The sequence below is a fragment of the Maniola hyperantus genome, chromosome 11, assembly GCF_902806685.2.
Source record: "Maniola hyperantus chromosome 11, iAphHyp1.2, whole genome shotgun sequence".
In the NCBI taxonomy this organism is placed as follows: Eukaryota; Metazoa; Arthropoda; class Insecta; order Lepidoptera; family Nymphalidae; genus Maniola; species Maniola hyperantus.
The window spans coordinates 13,611,632-13,631,845 of record NC_048546.1 but is presented as its reverse complement, the minus strand read 5'-3'; the positions used below and the strand labels follow the sequence as shown (position 1 = coordinate 13,631,845).

Below are 20,214 nucleotides of genomic sequence, written 5' to 3'. Positions count from 1 at the left end.
ACAGAGAAAGAAGGTGCTGGAATGACGACCTCGCACCGGTAGGCGCAGCAAGACCCCTGACTAGGTGGACGGACGACATCAGACGAGTCGCAGGGAGCCGCTGGATTCAGGCGGCGCAAGACCATGGCATATGGAAGTCACTACAAGAGACTTATGGACGTCTATCGGTTGATGATGATGTTGATGACGATGAAGACAAAGAAAACACAATCTAGACTGGAGATGAAACCCACAGATGCGCGATTGCAGCCCAACTTTGTTCTAACTTAACAAGCGGGGCTAATTAAGGCTTGCTCGGTAAACAAGATGGGAAGTTTTCTGATTAAAATTGCTTTAAGCTTATTACATCTATACCTACTAATCCATACTAATATTATAAATGCGAAAGTGTGTCTGTCTATCTATCTGCTAGCTTTTCCCGGCCCAACAGTTTAACCGATTTTGATTAAATTTTGTACAGAGTTAACTTAGATCCCGGGGAAGGACATAGGCATACATTTTTATCCCGGAAAAGAATTCCCATGGGATTTTTAAAAAACGTAAGTCCACGCGGACGAATTCTCGAGCATCATCTAGTAATTATAAATGCGAAAGAGTTACTTACTGTCTGTCTGTTTGTTGCCTTTACTCGGCGTATACATTTAACTGTTTTTTTTAATAGAGATAGCGAGCAAACGAGCAGGCGGGTCACCTGATGTTAAGTGATTACCGCCGCCCATGAACATTTGCAGCACCAGAGGAACCGCGCGCCGATGCGTTGCCGGCCTTTTAGGAATTTGTTGGTCCGCCCCTTGAATAGCCCCATGTTGTACTCTAGTGGGAACACCGCGATGGGAGCTGGTTCCACAGTTTGCACGTGCGTGGAAAGAAGGATCTGGCGCAGCGGACGGTCGAAGTGCACCAGACACCCAGGTGGTGAGGGTGAAATTCCTTACGGTGGCGCGCTGTGCGGTTGTAGAAAAAGAGGGTGGAATGAGGTCAAAAAGCTCTTCAGAGCCCTCCCCATTATAGAGGCGATAGAACACGCATAGAGAGCTAACGATTTTTATCTATATGAATAAAATCTATAGATACTTACCTATTATTATGTTCGGCAAGTTGTAAAAGTTAGTTTCTGTGCCTGCATGTACGGAGAAATCTCCGGAACCACTGATCCAATTCTGATTTCTGAATAATTCTTTCACTGATGCTTCGATGGTTATATACACTATCCCAGAGTGACTTATGCTATAAATTATAACCTACAAGATGATGCCCGCGACTTCGTCCGCGTGGATTTAGATTTTGAAAATCCCGTGGGAACTCTTTAATTTTCCAGGATAAAAAGTAGCCTATGTCCTTCCCCAGGATGCAAGCTATCTTTGTACCAAATTTCGTCAAAATCGGTTGAATCGTTGAGCCGTGAAAAGCTAGCAGACAGACAGACAGACACACTTTTTCATATATAATATTAGTAAGAATAACGTTGACAAACTCGCGGGCAAAAGCTAGTTTTACGAGAAATAATTTTTACCACATATCTGCGATTTTTATGATAAGCATTCTTAAAAAACTTTTTTATTAAAATTCACTTAACAATACTTTACGAAGACCTTTAAGAAGAATTCCTCAATCCCCATATTATTTCTAAGAAGTTTTGAGGCAAAAAATATAATAGTAATTAACTAGCTGATGCCCGCGACTTCGTCCGCGTAGGTTTGGATTTTCAAAAATCCCGTGAGCACTCTTTAATTTTCCGGGATTAAAGTAGCCTATGTCACTCTCCAGGTCTATAACTATATCCATGAAAATAATAATGTCGATCCGTTGCACCCCTCGCACCACTCTACCAGCCTTCTCCACTCTTGTCCCGCTGGCAAGTAACATACCGATTTCAAAGCCCAATGCAAATAGGAATGTTAGCAGGAATTGGAAGTGTGACATATGTAAACCTCTTTTCTTAGTTTATAAAAAGAGAACAATGTCATTGTCATTAATTAACAAATAAATGATTCCTACATATTTTATAGTGGCGACTGGATGGAAAATTAAGTGAAGATGGTTTCTCCCAGGAAATTAGGGGAATTCGATGTCGTGAGTGGGAACTGGGCATCATACTGCGAGCGGATGGAAATGTATTTCATAGTGGGCGATGTGAAAGAGGCCTTAAGGGTACCTACTATGATATCGATGGTCGGGGACAGGGCGTACGAGCTGATGGTAAACCTCTGTAGCCCGGTTAGACCAGGTGATAAAACTTTTGCCGAGTTAGTGAAGATAGTGGGAGAACATTTACAACCAAAACCATCAATATTGGCTGAGCGTTTTCGATTTAGGCAGTATCGTCAGCAAGAATCAACTTCGGTCTCACAATATGTCGCAGAACTGAAGGAACTATCACGTTTTTGTGAGTTTGGAAATAATCTCAGCGAAAATTTGCGAGATCAGTTAGTGTGCGGCTTACAGAGTGAAGTCATTCGTCAAAGACTCTTTGCCGAAGAGACTTTAGATTTTAATCGCGCAGTCAGGTTGGCTACGACATTCGAAGCCGCGGAGAAAAACGCACTTGCAGTGGAAGTCGGAATAGGTATCAGCAGACCAAAATCGGAACCAGGGAAGACGGGAGAGACGCTACGAGAAGCAGCTGCGAGTGTCAGCGGAACTTCATCAAAATCATTACATCGTTTTCGAATTAGTGCATGCGATCGATGCGGGGATCAGCGGCATGGTAAAGATGACTGTCCTTATAAGTTTTTTGAGTGCAGCCGATGCCGACGGATCGGGCATTTGCGACGACGATGTCCTGATGACCCAGGAGCAGGATCTGCAGGGCAAAATGCTGCCAGGGGCTATAACCGATCGCGGCGCGGCGGTCGCAGCTACGGAATGCGTTGGGGAGCAGGAGCACAGCGTAGAAATCAGGGTGCGGGCATTGCATCGAGGGGCCCGAACACGGCGGGCACGAACCACTGGCGGGACGAAGACCCGGCTTGGATGGAGTCGGTCGGTTCGGATGACGTCAACGAAGAAGAAACTGTTTATCAGATGTCGCTAAGGGACTATAGGCCGGTTAGCATAATAGTATTACTAGACGAGAAGCCTTTGGTTATGGAAATTGATACTGGTTCTGCATTGTCATGTATAAGCAAGCAGACGTATATTGAAAGGTACAAATACCTACCGTTAAGATCGTGTCGGTTAACGTTAACTTTTTATGATGGCACAAAAATTAAACCTCTAGGGTATATCTCAATTAAAGTGAGGTATAAAGATCGCATGAAGGTATTAGATTTATATGTCATCGATAATGGGACGACGTCATTATTAGGGCGTCAATGGTTAGCGGAATTAAACATTGACGTGCCTAAGTGCAAAATTAATAATTTGCGAGTACAGGAGTTTGTTAAGAATAGATACGTGGAGGAAATATTTTCCAGGTTTAGTGAGTTAATCGACGGCGGGCTCGGGCGCTACACGGGCGGGCGCGCCACGCTGCACGTGCGGGAGGGCGCCGTGCCCGTGTTCTGTCGTGCGCGCCCCCTCGCCTATGCGCTTCGGGAGCGCGTGGACGCCGAGCTGGACGCGATGCTGCGCGCCGGTGTCATCGAACCGGTTGACACGTCGGACTGGGCCACCCCGCTTGTAATTGTGAACAAACCTAACGGTGCCATTAGGGTATGTGCCGATTATAAGGCTACGTTGAATCGTTTTTTATCGGTTGATAAATATCCAGTTCCTAAAATAGAAGATCTACTGGCCAATTTGAACGGTTGTCAGTATTTCAGTAAAATCGATCTTTCACAAGCGTATAACCAGATCGAGTTAGATAATAAGTCAAAAGAATTTACGGTGATAAATACTCACCGGGGTCTGTTCCGTTACAATAGATTAGTGTTTGGGTTAGCTTCAAGTCCGGGCATATTTCAAAGGATAATGATAAATTTGTTTAAAGATATTCCGAATGTGGTAACTTTCTTAGATGACATATTAATCGCAAACTCTTCACTTGATGAGCATAAGGATACATTAAAGAGAGTACTTACTAGGCTGAAGGATTGCGGTTTTAAAATTAAAAAAGAAAAATGTGCATTTTTCGAAAGTCAAATAACCTATTTAGGGTATGTAATAGAGGATAGAGGTATTCGAGTTGACCCAGATAAAGTCAAGCCTATTTTAAATTTAACGGAGCCAAAAGATATTTCCGAATTAAGATCATTTTTAGGGATGGTCAATTTTTACGGTCGTTTTGTCAGGAATTTAAGTAGTAATTTATCACCATTATATAATTTACTAAAGAAAAATCATAGTTGGTATTGGGGGATAGAAGAAAGGAATTCATTCAATAAGGTTAAAAGATTACTGGCGAGCTCTGCGGTTTTAGCGCATTACGATGTAAATAAGCCGGTTATATTGACATGTGATGCGAGTGCGCTTGGGATAGGCGCGGTGTTAGCGCAGCGAGGCGCAGACATCGGTGGGGGCGAGCGACCGGTCGCTTATGCCTCCCGATCGCTGTCGGCAGCGGAAATAAATTATAGTCAGATACAAAAGGAGGCTCTTGCAATTATTTTTGCCGTTAAAAAGTTTCACCAATACTTGTATGGGCGCCGATTTATATTACGAACGGACCACAAGCCTTTAGTGAGCATTTTTGGGGCTGAGTCAGGTATTCCAAACATGACAGCTAGCAGGCTTCAGAGATGGGCGTTAATTTTGTCGGCATATGATTTTTCAATTGAATATGTAAGTACTGATAAAAATACAGCTGATTGTTTGTCAAGGATGATACAAGCTCATAGAGAAAATAGTGAATCTCAAATGAGCGAATGTCCCGAGCAAACGTATTTACATTTTGCTTCAGAAGCTTTATTACTTGATTATAAAGAATTAAAAAAATTTACTTGCCGAGATCCCATGATGGGACGAGTATTAAGTTACATTAGGGACGGTTGGCCCACGGAGGTAGAAATAAAAGAATTACGGCCATTTTTCAATCGTAGGAAGGAGTTGTATAGCGAACTAGGATGTCTCATGTGGGGTCATAGGGTCATAATACCCGTTGAGTGCCGAGATAAAGTGTTGAAGGAACTTCATGACTCGCACATGGGGATAGTTAAAACTAAGGCATTAGCGAGGAGCTACGTATGGTTTCCGGGAATAGATGAAGCGTTGGAGGCGATGTGCCGCGCGTGCGAGGTTTGCGCCGCAGTGGCCGACGCGCCGCCGGCGCACGCACCGCACATGTGGCCGTGGCCGAGTCGCCCGTGGACAAGACTGCATATCGATTGCTTGGGACCTATAGCGGGGGTTACTTATATGGTGGTAGTCGATTCTAGTTCCAAATGGATTGAGGTGGTAAAGATGGGTTCCATCACAGCGAAAACTGTAATTAATAAATTAAGAGATATTTTTGCTAGATTTGGTCTTCCAAAGCAGTTAGTTAGTGATAATTTTGCTTCGTTTCAAAGCGTGGAGTTTGGAACTTTTCTAAGTCAGAACGGGATTGAACAAATTTTTTCAGCGCCGTATCATCCTTCGTCTAATGGTGCTGCGGAAAATGCGGTTAAGATTTGTAAAAGAGTAATAAAGAAAGCTCTTATACAGGGGGTAGACGTAGACACAGCGTTATGTCGTTTTCTATTATTATACCGGAATACCGAGCATAGCACGACAGGAGAAAGCCCAGCCAAACTGTTACAAGGCAGGTCATTACGCACGCGTTTGGATAAGCTAAAGCCGGAACGGGAGGATATAGTTCGATCTGCCCAGGCACGTCAAGAGTTTGCGGCGGGAGGAGTTGAGAGATCGTTCGAGGTCGGAAGTAGGGTGTGGTACCGAAACTACGGAACAGGCAATAAATGGTTAAACGGGGATGTCATAGGAAGAAGCGGGAGTACAAATTATAAGCTGCGTACTGGAGATGGAACTGAGATATTTAGACATGTCGATCAGATAAAAAAATGTTCGGAAATTAATTCAAATATCGGTAATTCAATTAACATTGAAACTGGTGATAGACCATCAGCAGCGGGACGGTCCAGGGGCGCGATGGTGGCAGTGGCGTTGAGCTCGGTACCCGAGGAAGGGCCGCAGGAGAGCGGCGGGGAGACGAGCTCCTGGTCGCCCGGTCGCACGGCGCCTGAGCCCAGCACTAGCCAGCAGCCCGAGTTAGCAGTGGTGGACAGGGCGCCTCGCGAGTCTGTTCGTAAACGAGGGCCGCCAAGACGTTTTGGCATCGATGATTTATATAGTTAAGATAGTAAGGGAAGTTATTGTTTAAGAAGGGAGGTGTGACATATGTAAACCTCTTTTCTTAGTTTATAAAAAGAGAACAATGTCATTGTCATTAATTAACAAATAAATGATTCCTACATATTTTATAGGAAGCAAGCGGCATCGCGTCGGTTTAGTCGTTCCTGTTTCTTAGGCCAGTTTCTAAATCACCACGATCTAGGAATTCAATTCCTTACAGCATCAGGGTTAAGCAGTTGGGTTCTCGACTTTAACGATAGTCTTTGCTTTGTAGGTACCTCCAATATCAATTAACCGACAGTTTCTAAATCCCATCAATTTTTGTGGTCAGGTCCCCTGCACCATCAGGATTGAGGAAAGAAAGCCAATGGGATTATGGGATAATGTCGCAAAGTTTCTCTATCGGTTAAAAAAAATATACAAATCGGTTCACAAATCTCGGAGATTTGTATGTACATAGGTAGAAAAACACTACTCTTCTTTTTTTGAAAGTTAGTTAAAAAGTAGCCTATGTTACTCCTCTACTTGTCTGTGAAAGTCCCGTCAAAATTGGTTCAGCCGCTCCGAAGATTAGCCCGTTCAAACAGACAGACAGAGTTAGGTATATCCAGTTTATTCATTGTAGGCAAGGTCAAGGAAGCAGGTCCTCCTCGCCTTATAAATTGTAATAGGTTGACTTACACCTTTATTCCAAAGGGACCCATTTCCAGCGAACCGTATTAGGAACAGAAGTTACTAAACACATTTCAAACTTATAACGAGGTAGAGAACTGCGACTAGAAGGTTTAGGTACCTAGTTATTTGACTGAAATTATGTAGGTAGGTATAATACAAAAGAATGTAAAATATAAGATCTATAAAAATGTCCACAGTAGCATAATAAGCGGTGGTAGTGCACATAATAACCGAATCATGATATAAAAAACAGTCAAGTGCGAGGTGGACTCGCATACAAAGGATTCCGTACCATTGTTAAATAAATAAATAATAAAATAATAAATAAATAAAAAATTATTCAGCTCACAAAACAAGAAAAAACGAAAAAAAAGAAAACCAAATGTAACGAATTAAAAAAAAAAAAAAAACTAGGTAAACTTAGAACTACCCACTCTCTTTTTAATTTTGAAGTTTTGAAATTTTTATTATTTGTTTTTGTAGCGGCAATAGAAATACACATTCTGTTAAAATTCCAACCTATTATGATTCACGAGGTACGCTGATAGCCGGATAGACGGCCGAACGGACGGACGGACGGGCGAATAGCGGTGGCTTAGTAAATGGGAACCCTAAAATATAATACGAAGCCTGGACCTACGCGAACAAAGTCATCAGTTGCTAGCAATTGCACCGTATTACCGAAATTACGGAGTTATTTGGACAAAACAAGCGCATTGGTGCAGAAAATTAACCGTCCGTTTTGGTTTGACTGCGGGATGTGGATCGTTTTACGGACAGATTTTATTATTTTTTAAACAAAACAACCGCATACCCGGTCCCCTTCCCCTCGTTCTTGTTACCGGCGCGGCGTTCTAATTTCATCAAATGAGATTTTACCCGTTTACCCCTTTTTGTATGTTTTTTAACAGGAAAATTATTTATTGTTTTAGTCATTGTCAAAAAAACTATAGAATGTTTTGTGAGTTGATGTTAATGGAAAATTAAAAGTTTGCTGAAATTTGGTTTTTCCCACTAAAGAAATAAAAGCTACTAGATGATGCCCGCGGCTTCGCTCACGTGGATTGAGGTTTTTTTAAAATCCCGTGGGAACTCTTTGATTTTCCGGGATAAAAAGTAGCCTATATCCTTTCCTGGGATGCAAGCCATCCATGTACCAAATTTCGTCAAAATCGGTTGAACGGATGAGCCGTGAAAAGCTAGCAGACAGACAGATAGACAGACAGACACTTTCGCATTTATAATATTATTAGTTTATCGAATTTACCATGATAATGGTGATGAAAGAAATAATTATCACAACTCAACAATACGTATCATTTTCTGATCCAATGTAGGATCAGAAAATGATACGTATTCATTAATTAGATGCAAACACTTGAGCAAGTCGGTAGAGTGATAGTAGTATTGTAGCTAATTGTCACTTTACGGAGCCATCTGCATCGGATTTATTTGGATATGTTAATTAATACGCTAATGAGTTAAAAAAAATAATGAAACAAGCATCCTTGTGTAAGGTAATTGTTAAAATTATATGAATTTTTAAAACACGATTTAAGTTAATAATTTTTTTATTGAAGTAATAGTTGATAGTTTTCTAATTGAACTGGTATTTGACTCATTCAATGTCATTCGTGGGAGTTAATTAATAGTATGAGTCACTACTCACTCCACTTAAAACTAGCTGATGCCCGCGACTTCGTACGCGTGGATTTAGGATTTTCAAAATCCCGTGGGAGCTCATCGATTTCCCGAGATAAAAAGTAGCCTGTGTCACTCTCCAGGTTTTTATCTATACCCATGCTAAAAATCACGTCAATCCGTCGCGACGTGATTTAAGGACAAACCAACAAACAAACACACTTTCGCATTTATAATAAGTGTACTGATCGCAATTTATTTCTATGACGAAGTCGTATGTAATAGGGTTAAAAATATTTGATTACAAAATTGTCCAACGTTAGATATTTTTGTCAGATTATAGACTTCTTATTAGTGCCAGTTAGTACCTAATGTAACACAACAAATAAATGATTTGATTTGATTTGATTTGAAAACAAAAAGATTGTACTTAACTATTTTAAATGCATTTTGCTAGACTGATAGAATATACAATCTATTTTTGAGAACATGGATTGTGCATACACATTGCATACCTATCTACATATTAAAAATATATTACCATATTTATTAACAGAGACAGTACATGTCGCGCGCAAAACTACCAGGATCGTTAAATATTAAAAAGAGTAATAAATTTCATACGTTTGTTTCAATATTTTGTCAGTAGAAGCACAGAAGTGTATATTTGAAAATGAAAAAAAAGTGCAACTTAATGCATTTTGCTAGACTGCATAAATCTAGAGAGAAATAGACAATCTATTTTTGTAGAACATAAATTGTGCATACATATTGCATACCTATCTACATATTAAAAAAATATTACCATATTTACAGAGACGTGTCGTGGGCAAAACTACCAGGATCCCATAAATATTAAAAGAGTGATAAAACTTTCATACGTTCGTTTCAAAGGTGGGACCAAACTGTTGGAAATATTTTACGACTCGCCGGCCCGGGTACCCAACCGGCGGAGCATTCGAAGCTAGATTTTATTGGATCAAAGTGAAATATGGATTTATTGATGTGTTTGTGAAAACGGACATTCTGGGAAAATTATGTTAGTGCTGGGCCACGACCTTGGCGCATAAGAGACAGCTTTGAGCGGTGCGATAGGCGACAAAAACGTTTCAATACATAGAATGCCAGAGAGGCTTTTTAAATTCATCTTCAAGCTTCATACGCTAGGGTTCCCTTTAAAATACCCACTTTAGTGATAAGGCCGCCTTTGTACCCTAGCACATTTTTTCCTTTTTGTTTTTATCCATGCTAATCCATACTCCATGCAAATATTATAAATGCGAAAGTAAATTTTAATAAAAAAGTTTTTTAAGAGTGCTTATCATGAAAATCGCAGATATGTGGTAAAAAATAATTCCTCGTAAAACTAGCTTTTGCCCGTGAGTTTGTCAACGGTATCCATACTAATATTATAAATGCGAAAGTGTATCTGTCTGTCTGTCTGCTAGCTTTTCACGGCGCATCCGTTCAACCGATGTGGCAGGTACGGAGATAGCTTGCATCTCGGGGAAGGACATAGGCAACATTTCATCCCGGTAAATCAAAGAGTTCCCCCGGGATTTTTACAAAACTAAATCCACGCAAACGAAGTCGCGGGTATCAATTATAGTTTTTAATATTATGTACCGTGTCTTGTTGCAATAATTCTTTATCTATTACGTTATCTATTTTTTAATAATAATTAACGTGTACCTACTTTATTCTGAGGGAAGACCCGTGCTTAGTTGAGAGCCCGCGTCCATTGGTTGAGGCATAATGATTATTTTTTAATTTTAGTTTTTTGTAATAGTTATGTAATATTTTTTGTGTGCAATAAAGTATTTCTATCTATCTATCTATCTATCTATCTATGAAATTCGGTCCGTGAACAATGCTCCGAATGGAAGATATTCTCGGCCATTGAACTGTGTGTTCTCGGCTTCGGAAAACGAAATTCGGATCTAGTGCTTAACTCCTCATACAAATATTATACTATGGCTACTTTGTATCTAGAACTGGCATCTTCTAGGCAAGCCCGCTCCATCTTAGGCTGCATCATCACTTGCCAGCAGGTCTGTTTGCAGCCAAGCGCTAGTCTATAAATTAAAAAACAGGCCAAGTGCGAGTCAGGCTCGCGCAATGAGGGTTCCGTACTACAGTCGTATTTTTTCGACATTTTGCACGATAATTCAAAAACTATGATGAATAAAAATAAATAAAAATCTGTTTTAGAATGTACAGGTGAAGACCTTTCATATGATACCCCACTTGATATAGTCACTCACTTCGAAAGTTGAAAATACTAATTATTAGTTCATGACCACAATTTAATTTTTTTGTGTGATCTAACCCTAAATTCACGGTTTTCAGTTTTTCCCCAAATGTCAGCTATAAGATCTACCTACCTGCCAAATTTCATGATTCTAGGTCAACGGGAAGTACCCTGTAGGTTTCTTGACAGACAGACGGACAGACAGACAGACAGACAGACAAATAGACAGACATACAGACAGACAGACAGACAAATAGACAGACATACAGACAGACAGACAGACAGACAGACAGACAGATAGACAGACATACAGACAGACAGACAGACAGACAGACAGACAGACAGACAGACAGACAGACAGATAGACAGACAACAAAGTGATCCTATAAGGATTCCGTTTTTCCTTTTGAGGTACGGAACCCTAAAAATCTCGGATTAAGATCGAATGTAGTGCAAAAAGAGCCTTAGGTACCAGTTGATAGTTGATTGATTGTTGAAGATAATAAGATAGTACTTAGGAGGTACATAAAATGTGTAAAGTGGCTGTAAACTTTTACAACACAAGAGAAGACTGCACGTACAAAAATAAAAAGGAAACAATAAATGACAATAGAAATTATTGTTTTCATACTATTATTGTTTGCTTTGTGTTGAAGCCTGAAGGACGTGTGCTCTAGTGTATCGTATAAAACGGGTACATTTCACGATTAATTAGGCAATTTTTTATACAATACATTATGTCGTTACACTACGAAATAAGCTTAAAATCATTAGTGTGCCCTAGTCTATGATATATAAGGAAAATATGACTGACTGACTGATCTATTAACATAGATCAGTCAGCCAGTCAGTACGCACAGCTCAAACTTCTGGACGGATCGGACTGGGCATGCAGATAGCTATTATGACGTAGACATTAATAAAGGATTTTTGAAAATTTCACCCGAAGGGCGTTTGTGCACTTATCCGTAATTTTTCGGATCCGTGAAAAAAATACGAATCGAATGTACGTATTTATAAGACGGCCAATTTTGAAGAATCACAGATACGAACCGAATACGGATGAGTTTACAAACGCCCTTGAGGGTGAATTTTTTGCGCGGACGAAGTTGCGGGCATAAGCTAGTATCAGATATGGCATTTAAGACTTTTAGATAATAATACACAAGGACCCTTATCTCAGAAAATATTGTTGGCGATTTTTGGCTCGCTTAGTTCAAAGACTTCCGTTCTTGACAATCTCAAGAACCGACGGTCCTTGTTCTTCCTGCAAAGATAACGGATGTTTAAACAGGTATTTGATAACGGTATAAAAATGAAATTTAGGAAGGCTGATGAATATTTTAATTTATATAATAATTTGCTTTTATGGCAAAATTTGCAGCAGCCTTAATACATTTTTTTTAAATAGAGATAGCGAGCAAACGAGTAGGTGGGTCACCTGATGTTAAGTGATTACCGCCCATGAACATTTGCAGCACCAGAGGAACGTAAGTATACTTACGCCAGTGCCCTAAGCAGATACTTAACAAAATAAAATAAGTGCTTAATTTAAAACAAGATGCTAGGTGCAGGCCTTTTTAAAATCTAAATATATAAAAGTAAAAGGTGACTGATTGACTGACTGACTGACTGACTGACTGACTGACTGACTCACTGACTGATCTATCAACGCACAGCTCAAACTACTGGACGGATCGAGCTAAAATTTGGCATACACATATTATGACGTAGGCATCCGCTAAGAAAGGATTTTTGAAAATTCAACCCCTAAGGGGGTGAAGTAGGGGTTTGAAATTTGTACAGTCCACGCGGACGAAGTCGCGGGCATAAGCTAGTATGAAAGAATTGTGAGGACAGTTCACTGGGCTGTTTAAATGAGCCGCGCATTATTTAGAATAATAATTTAAATAATTAACCTCTCATCTCGGCAGGATTTGTAAATATGTAGATGAGCCAGCGCGTTTTATTCTCGGATTACTTTACCGGCGAATTAAATGGAAATTTGTTTGCAGGGCAGCTTGAATTTTCCATGAGTCATCTTTTTGTGACCGCTGAGAGTGCTTTCATACAATTTACTGGAGGAACCCTTCTGTAGTTACTTACCACTTTTAAATAAGTTACGCAGATGTACTTGCGCAGAAATCTTATTTTTGGATGGTGCGAAAATATCTCAGCCAATCATAGCGCGCGTCCGTCCGCTATTGGTTGTTGGTTTATATTTAACATAGCGAAAATAGTGTGTAAATATCGTGCCATCTACTGAATACCAACCTATAGGCTTTATTTCGGACTTACAATCGTTTACTAAATCAATTTAACTAAATAAATGAGGCCGATTCTCTTGTACACAATCTGTAAACTAAACTAAATTAACAGGTCTAAATTTAGTGCCATCCTTTTCCGCATGCAACATTATGAAAGGGATAGCAATAGATTTAGACGTGCCATTTTAGTTTAGTTTAGAGACTGTGTACAATGGAATTAGCCACATTGTATTACTACATGTTTTCTTTTTCTAACAGGAAGCGATGCGAGTGTTCTCGCTCGCACACTTTTTGGCGAGCAAGATTAAAATGTAAGCTGTCAAACTTTGTGAGTTGTCCTTCGTGATCTGACTAGCTTATGCCCACGACTTTGGCCGCGTGGACTACACAAATTTCAAACCATTATTTTACCCGCTTGGGGGATTAATTTTCCAAAATTCAGTCCAGTAGTTTGTACTGTGCGTTTATAGATCAGCCAGTCAGTCAGCTAGCTTATGCTCGCGACTTTGTCCGCGTGGACTACAAAATTTCAAAACCCTATTTCACCCCCTTAGGAGTTGAATTTTCAAAAATCCTTTCTTAGCGGATGCCTACGTCATAATAGCTATCTGCATGCCAAATTTCAGCCCGATCCGTCCAGTAGTTTGAGCTGTGCGTTGATAGATCAGTCAGTCAGTCAGTCAGTCAGTCAGTCATTCAGTCAGTCAGTCAGTCAGTCACCTTTTCCTTTTATATATATAGAAGAAGATGTAGATAGCTAGTCACTAGGCAGTGGCGTACACAGGATTTCAAGCCAGGGTATGCATTTAGGTATGAACTTATTTTCCGGCAGGTTTTAATGAAAAATAAGCATTGATTTATTACAACGAGGGTAAGCAGTGCATTTATGCCTCTATCAGCTGCACGCCACTGTCACTAGGGTGACATGGAAAAGCATTGCAAGTGATTTTTCACATGCTACCTGTGAAATGATCCATCTCCACGTGAGACTTGAGAGGTATCTTCGCTTTGGTCTTTAGACTTTAAACACAGACACACAGATTTATGACACTCATTCTGAGCGACGACGAGGGGAAAATAGTGTGTAAATATCGTGGTATCTAGTATCTACTGAATACCAACCTAGACTTTATGGTAGGTCGTGCTATTGATATCTGAATGACCTAAGAATTCTCTTGGTGATGTATTAACATTAGTCTGTATTTGAATTTCGAAACTAAAAATAAACTTCCAATTAAATTAATGTCTTTTTTAGACATTAATTTAAGTGCCTAGCTTTTATCCGTGTTGATAATAATAAAAATGCGTAAGTGTATCTGTTTGTTAGTTTGTCCTTCAATCACGCCGAATTGAACAACGGATTAACGTAATTTTTTGCATGGATTTAGTTAACGACCGGGAAAGTGACATAGGCAACTTTTCATTCCGGGAAAGCAAAGAGCTTTCACGTAATTTTTTTGGTTTAAGAAAACGTTAAATGAATTTAATTCGTAGCTATAGTGCTTAGGCTAGTGTGTGGAATTTTATGGTAATCATGTTGGGTAATTTTGCGCTCCAATCAATCAAATAATATCTGTGACTAAATAATCCTGCACACGACGACGCCCCGATACCATTCGCTAAACCAATCGACAATTTTATTATTGGACTTTTGATAATCAATTTTTTATGAGAAATTTACCAAGCGCACTCTCTAGCACTCCATAATATTCTCAAAGGTGTGTGAAGTCTACCAATCCGCACATGGCCAGAGTGGTAGACTATGGCCAAAACCCTTCTCACTCTGAGAGGAGACCCGCGCTCTGTAGTGAGCCGGTGATGGGTTGATCATACTGATGATGATGATGACTCTCTAGCACTGTATATAAACGTAATTTGCTTCTCATTATTGTCACCATTGACTTATATATTACTTCGTATGGACAGGGCTATTGAACAAACAAAATAGCACCGACACAGTGGTGCTTTGGCACCAATACAACCTCATTAGTATCATTAGTAACTAAGAGGTGGCGCTGATTTATTTGGTTCCAAAACCGTGAAAAATTTTGTTCGCTTGACCATATCTTGTTATTTATACCGATGGTTCACATGTTCTAGGAACTAATTATCTGTGTCTGTTGTTTGCCAGGTTTCCGTTAAATATTTTTTTTAGTTTTATCCAATTAAACTTTCACGAGTACTTTTGAATCATCTGATGCATCTACCAGCACTGGTTTCGGAATGCCTACCGAGAAGAACCAGCATGAAACTCGGCGGTTGCTCTTTTCAAAGATTTGAAATACAATATTATGCCATACTTATATAAAAAATTAATTGCAGTTCCGCGCATTGCTGGAACGAGCTGCAGGACAAATCTTTTTTTTTTTTTTTTTTGATATTTCAAAGCTATCTGCAATCAGTCATTGGATGGACTTTTATCAGATTTTTATGAGTGCATTCAAGCAGGTCAAATCTAGATGCTGTATGTGCAATGTGCATATTAAATTAGTCGCATAGTGTGTCCGTGGCCTAACACGTAAAACTTGGAGATACGGTAACGGCACATGGTAAAAATGAGGTTTTTACGACGCAATAAAAACACGTCACCGCATTTTAGACTCTACACTCTACGGAATAAGATAGTTAATTATGCATTTCCGTCTCAATAAAACAAAGGCTTCTTTGATATCGGTGGCACTGTTTTAAAAAGGTTGTTTAATATTTTATGGAAATAATGGAACATTTCCCTGATGGATTTTCACGATGAGAATTTTTGTTCGAAGTTATTTTTTAATTAAAATTTTAACTAGCTGATGCCCGCGACTTCGTCCGCGTGGATTTAAGCTTTTAAAAATCTCCCATTTGATTTTCCGGGATAAAAGTAGCCTATGTCATTCTCCAGGTCTTTAACTACACCTATACATGCAAAAAGCACTTTCGCAATTATCAACAAATACCTACCAATCATCATCACATCAATATCGTCATTCGTCACCATCGTCAATCGATAGACCATAGATCGTCGTCCATCGTCAACGATAGATGGCCATAGTCGCTAGCCAAGGATTTGCAGACTGATATGATTATCCATATTGGATAATATTCCAAAACTCCTCAACCGTGTCTCATGTTAAGAGGGCCTCGCACCCCTGTAATTTAAAAATACAAGCTGACGTCAACTCAATCAGTGTTAACCTGATGTCCCAGTTACCTGCACGTAATGACGTGTGATAGGTCGGCTATATATAGGTAGGATATATTGAGCGGCTTGTTGCGGGGAAAATAGCTGATCCGGCAAAATAATGACTAAGTAGATATGCATACTTTCCACACACACACACATAATATAGTCCGCGACAGGTTGAAATGGCAACCGGGGTATGAGACGGGGGGATGCCCCGCACACTCGCACAACATGCGGGTGTGCGCAGCGTCCCCACCCCGATTGCCTTCTCGACCTGTCGGTACTAATAACTAGGCATACATTGGGTTGAGCTACACATGACATACTTTATACCGGCGCTTCTTCGGCTTGAGGCCTTTTGGCTGGCACCGGGATAACAAAACCTTTAGCTACTTAGGCTCAATTGGTGATGCGTGGCAGGGCTTTCAAAGAATAAATCCTTCTTTCTGCCTCGTTAATCTAGTACACTAGTAGCTTTTTTAAACCAAATAGACAAACCGCACACAATTAGTCAGAAATAAGGAGATCCGTAGGAGAATCAGAGTAACGGTTTGCGAAACTGAAGTGGCAATTGGCAGGGTACATAGTTCCAAAACACGGTAGACTAAAGTAGGTAGTTGTCTAAACGGTATATCAATAATTATTATCAGCCAAAAAGCGGCCGCCACGCCTGGGTTGTTCCTGTCGAGTCAAAACTCAAACTCCCGTGAGTAACACTGTGACACAACGAGAAATGAAACGTTTGATGAAAACGTAAACTTTTACGCAAACAGTAATGACATTAAAGCGAATCACTGAGGCTAAGCGGAAAAAATGGTTTGCTAGATCAAATGTTTTAGGTATTTACTATTAAATAATGGCCTTGCTAAAAATATACAATATACCTAAAGACATTGTCTAAAGAATGTGCTACTTTGATACACAATAGGAAGTACTTCACTCGATCAAATAAAATCTTGAAATAAGCCGAAATAAAAGTCTAAAACGAATTATTTAATACTTAAATTTCTGACTTGGCAAATAATTTTTATATGGAAATATTTGTCTTTAAGTACTACAGAGAATCTGCTAAATTTTGGTTTTCAACAGGACTTCTATAATTTATTAAATTCAAATTTAACGTTTGAAACACAGAATTTGTACGTTGCCAAGCGGTTTACTTCAAAGCCGCGCTGCCCGCCTCGGTGACTTGCCTTAACGTGCAGCCTTAAAACGGTCTCAACTTTGAAATTATGGCTAATAAGCGTTATAAAGAAGGTTCACTATTAGTTGTAAAGCTTTTCTTTCAGAAGAGTGGAATTAGCTGTTGGCTTTGACGGCGAAGTTGAAATGAGCCGCTCAAATACTCAATTTCCTTGCCTCTTGCATCGGTTACCGCGGTAACGGTAACGACCCGATCCTTAATCAATCCGATGCGGCAGATTTCCCTAAGGGCCCCAGAGTGTTTTAATTTCTTCCAATATCACTTTGCATTTATTTCACTATATAATTGAACTTTTTCTTGGCAGCAAAATAAATGTTTGTTTGATTTGATAATTTTACAGTAAGTAGCTATATAATTATACTCACGAGCTGCACGCTATACATTGGTATAGCGTGCAAAGCTCGCGTCAATGCCGGTCGGTTTAATTTATTTTTCGCGTTTTTTTGTGGTATCATGTCACTGATCATCAGTAGGTACTATAACGTATCGAAAAAATAAAATAAATCCTATATTTTGTAAGAGTTCACAATATATTGCAAATAAAACATCTGACTGATGATAGAGGTCATCGAACATTGCGTAAGTAGGCCACTAGGAGTCAATGCCGCGTCGCAGGCGAGGCATTGACCCGAGTTTTGCGCGCTATACATTGAAAAATACTAAAACTATAAAATGAGGCAAAAGGTTTATTGGTATTGGATTGTGTTTAGATAGTATAACAATAACGCTAAGTTTTTGCTAGCGTTCTGATTCCACCCTGTAGGGTCCCGGGATTACTGGGGCCGTCTCTGGTCACTCCCTTATCGCACAATTGCTCTGTCTAGATGGCTTCGTCGAATCTCTAGTAGGCAATAACATACTATGCTTACTCTGTAATATTACTATACGTATAGTATACAGTACCTACACCAAGTGTCCCGAATTTCGAGTACCACTCTCCGTTTCCCGATTTTAATTAAAACCCTCAATCAATTCCACCATTATGACGTGTTTTGCAGTTTACGGTCACTTATTAAGCAGCTGACCTTATATTTCTCATGTTCTCATGAGCTCATGTCAGGGTTTATGACTCAAGGGATATTACAGTGTACTTAGTATGAGATTTCACATCTCGCCAACGTTGATAGACTTCGAAAGTCGAAACACACTAACGTCATTGTAAAATAGACCTAATTAACCTAGATTTAAAGTCGCATTCAGCACCACTATTTCAATTTCGCAACGTTTCAGATTTTAAATTATATTAAGTACCTACACTTAGTAGAGAAGTAGACTAAACTAAGTAGATACCTACGATTTCTTAGTTAAATAATTTAAATAAGCCAACAAAATTATAATTTTGAACCAAACTTAACAGTAGATTTCATAATTACCTAAACGAATGGTAAATTAGTAAATAAATAAGTAAAATTAATTGATAAGAAACGAATAAACCAAGGTAGTCAAGAATCAAGATCCATTTTATTTTAACACTGAAGTGTTTAGATGCTTTAATCATAATAAGTAATTACAAAACCGAAGTTCAAAGAGCCACACAGAAGAAAAGAAGAAGAAGACGAATAAGAAGAAGACATAATAAGTAATGTCATACGGTCTATTCTGTGCTCGAATTCTATCAAAGTTAGCACGATGTTAGGTAAATCTGATGTACTAAGCCTACAGGCCTTCAGGACAACAATATTGTGTTGAGAGAACTTTCCTTGAGAGCTTACGACTTTAGTAATATTTTTTTCATGTTATTTAGATATGGAAATGATGGCTCATCAGATGAAACAACAAAATAATTATGATTCATAGTTTGTTTATTGTTTTATTTTGAAAGGAATCCAAGCTTCCGGTTAGTCAAAAAAAACAAGTTTAGGGGAAATAGAAATACATACTTTTCTAAGTAAGCATTTCTATAAAGAAGATTCTTGCTGGTTCCTCTCTATAAGACTAAGAAGGGTTCTTCGTACCAGTGGAGATTCAATTGTTTGAAAAGTACTTTCTATAAAATTCTTTCTATTCCATTCAAAGGCTTTTATCAAACATCATTTATACTAATATTAAAAATGCAAAAGTGTGTCTGTCTGCTTGCTAGCTTTTCATGGCCCATCCGTTTAACAATTTTGCCAAAATTTATAATATTGCTATCCCAGGAAAACCCGTACAACTAAAGCAAAATCTCTTCAAAATGATTATGAATTCGGAGTCGATATCAATCACTCAACAGTCTCGTATCTCGTAAACTTCGATCTCCATTTACGGTCACAGATTTACGACGCCATATTGCCTCGTCACAAAATGGCGGATCGAATATACATCACGTCATTCTCTCGGTTTTAATACAATACGAGAAAAGTGTTATGTTTTACTCCCTATACTTAACTAGCTTATTACTGCGACTTCGTCTGTGTGGACTACATAAATTTCAAAGCCCTTTTTTGCCCATTAAGGGGTTGAATTTTCAAAAATTCTTTCTTAGCGGATATGTACCTACGTGATGATTCAGTAAAACCCATAACTCCGAAAAGTTAGAGGTGCATGGCTGGGGTCGAACCCCAGGCGCCCGATTGTAAGGCCAGTGTCTTAACCACTAGGCTATCACCGCTTTTGAAAACAGGATAAGACCGGATTTTTCTAAATTCTGTCGGGATAGGGAATAAATAGAATATATTATGTTATCGACGAGCGAAGCCATGGGCGGTCGCTACTGTCTGAATAATGTGATTAATTATTTTGAGCACTCGTCTCCGCTCCGCTCGCCTTCGCTTCAGTTGTAACCACCCCTCTTATATAT

At 39.4% G+C, this 20,214-nt stretch overlaps 1 protein-coding gene and 1 long non-coding RNA gene across 2 annotated transcripts in view; one reads left to right on the top strand and one right to left on the bottom strand.

Moving 5' to 3' along the window:
- The window catches only part of LOC138403001 (uncharacterized), a 164,090-nt gene extending 150,118 nt beyond the window's left edge, over positions 1-13,972 (bottom strand). Inside the window, exon 1 of the long non-coding RNA XR_011237310.1 lies at positions 13,846-13,972. This is a non-coding gene — a long non-coding RNA (uncharacterized lncRNA). The remainder of the gene's footprint in view (positions 1-13,845) is intronic.
- Positions 1-20,214, top strand: part of mAChR-A (muscarinic Acetylcholine Receptor, A-type) — a 78,750-nt gene that overhangs the window by 2,577 nt on the left and 55,959 nt on the right. The window lies entirely within an intron of this gene.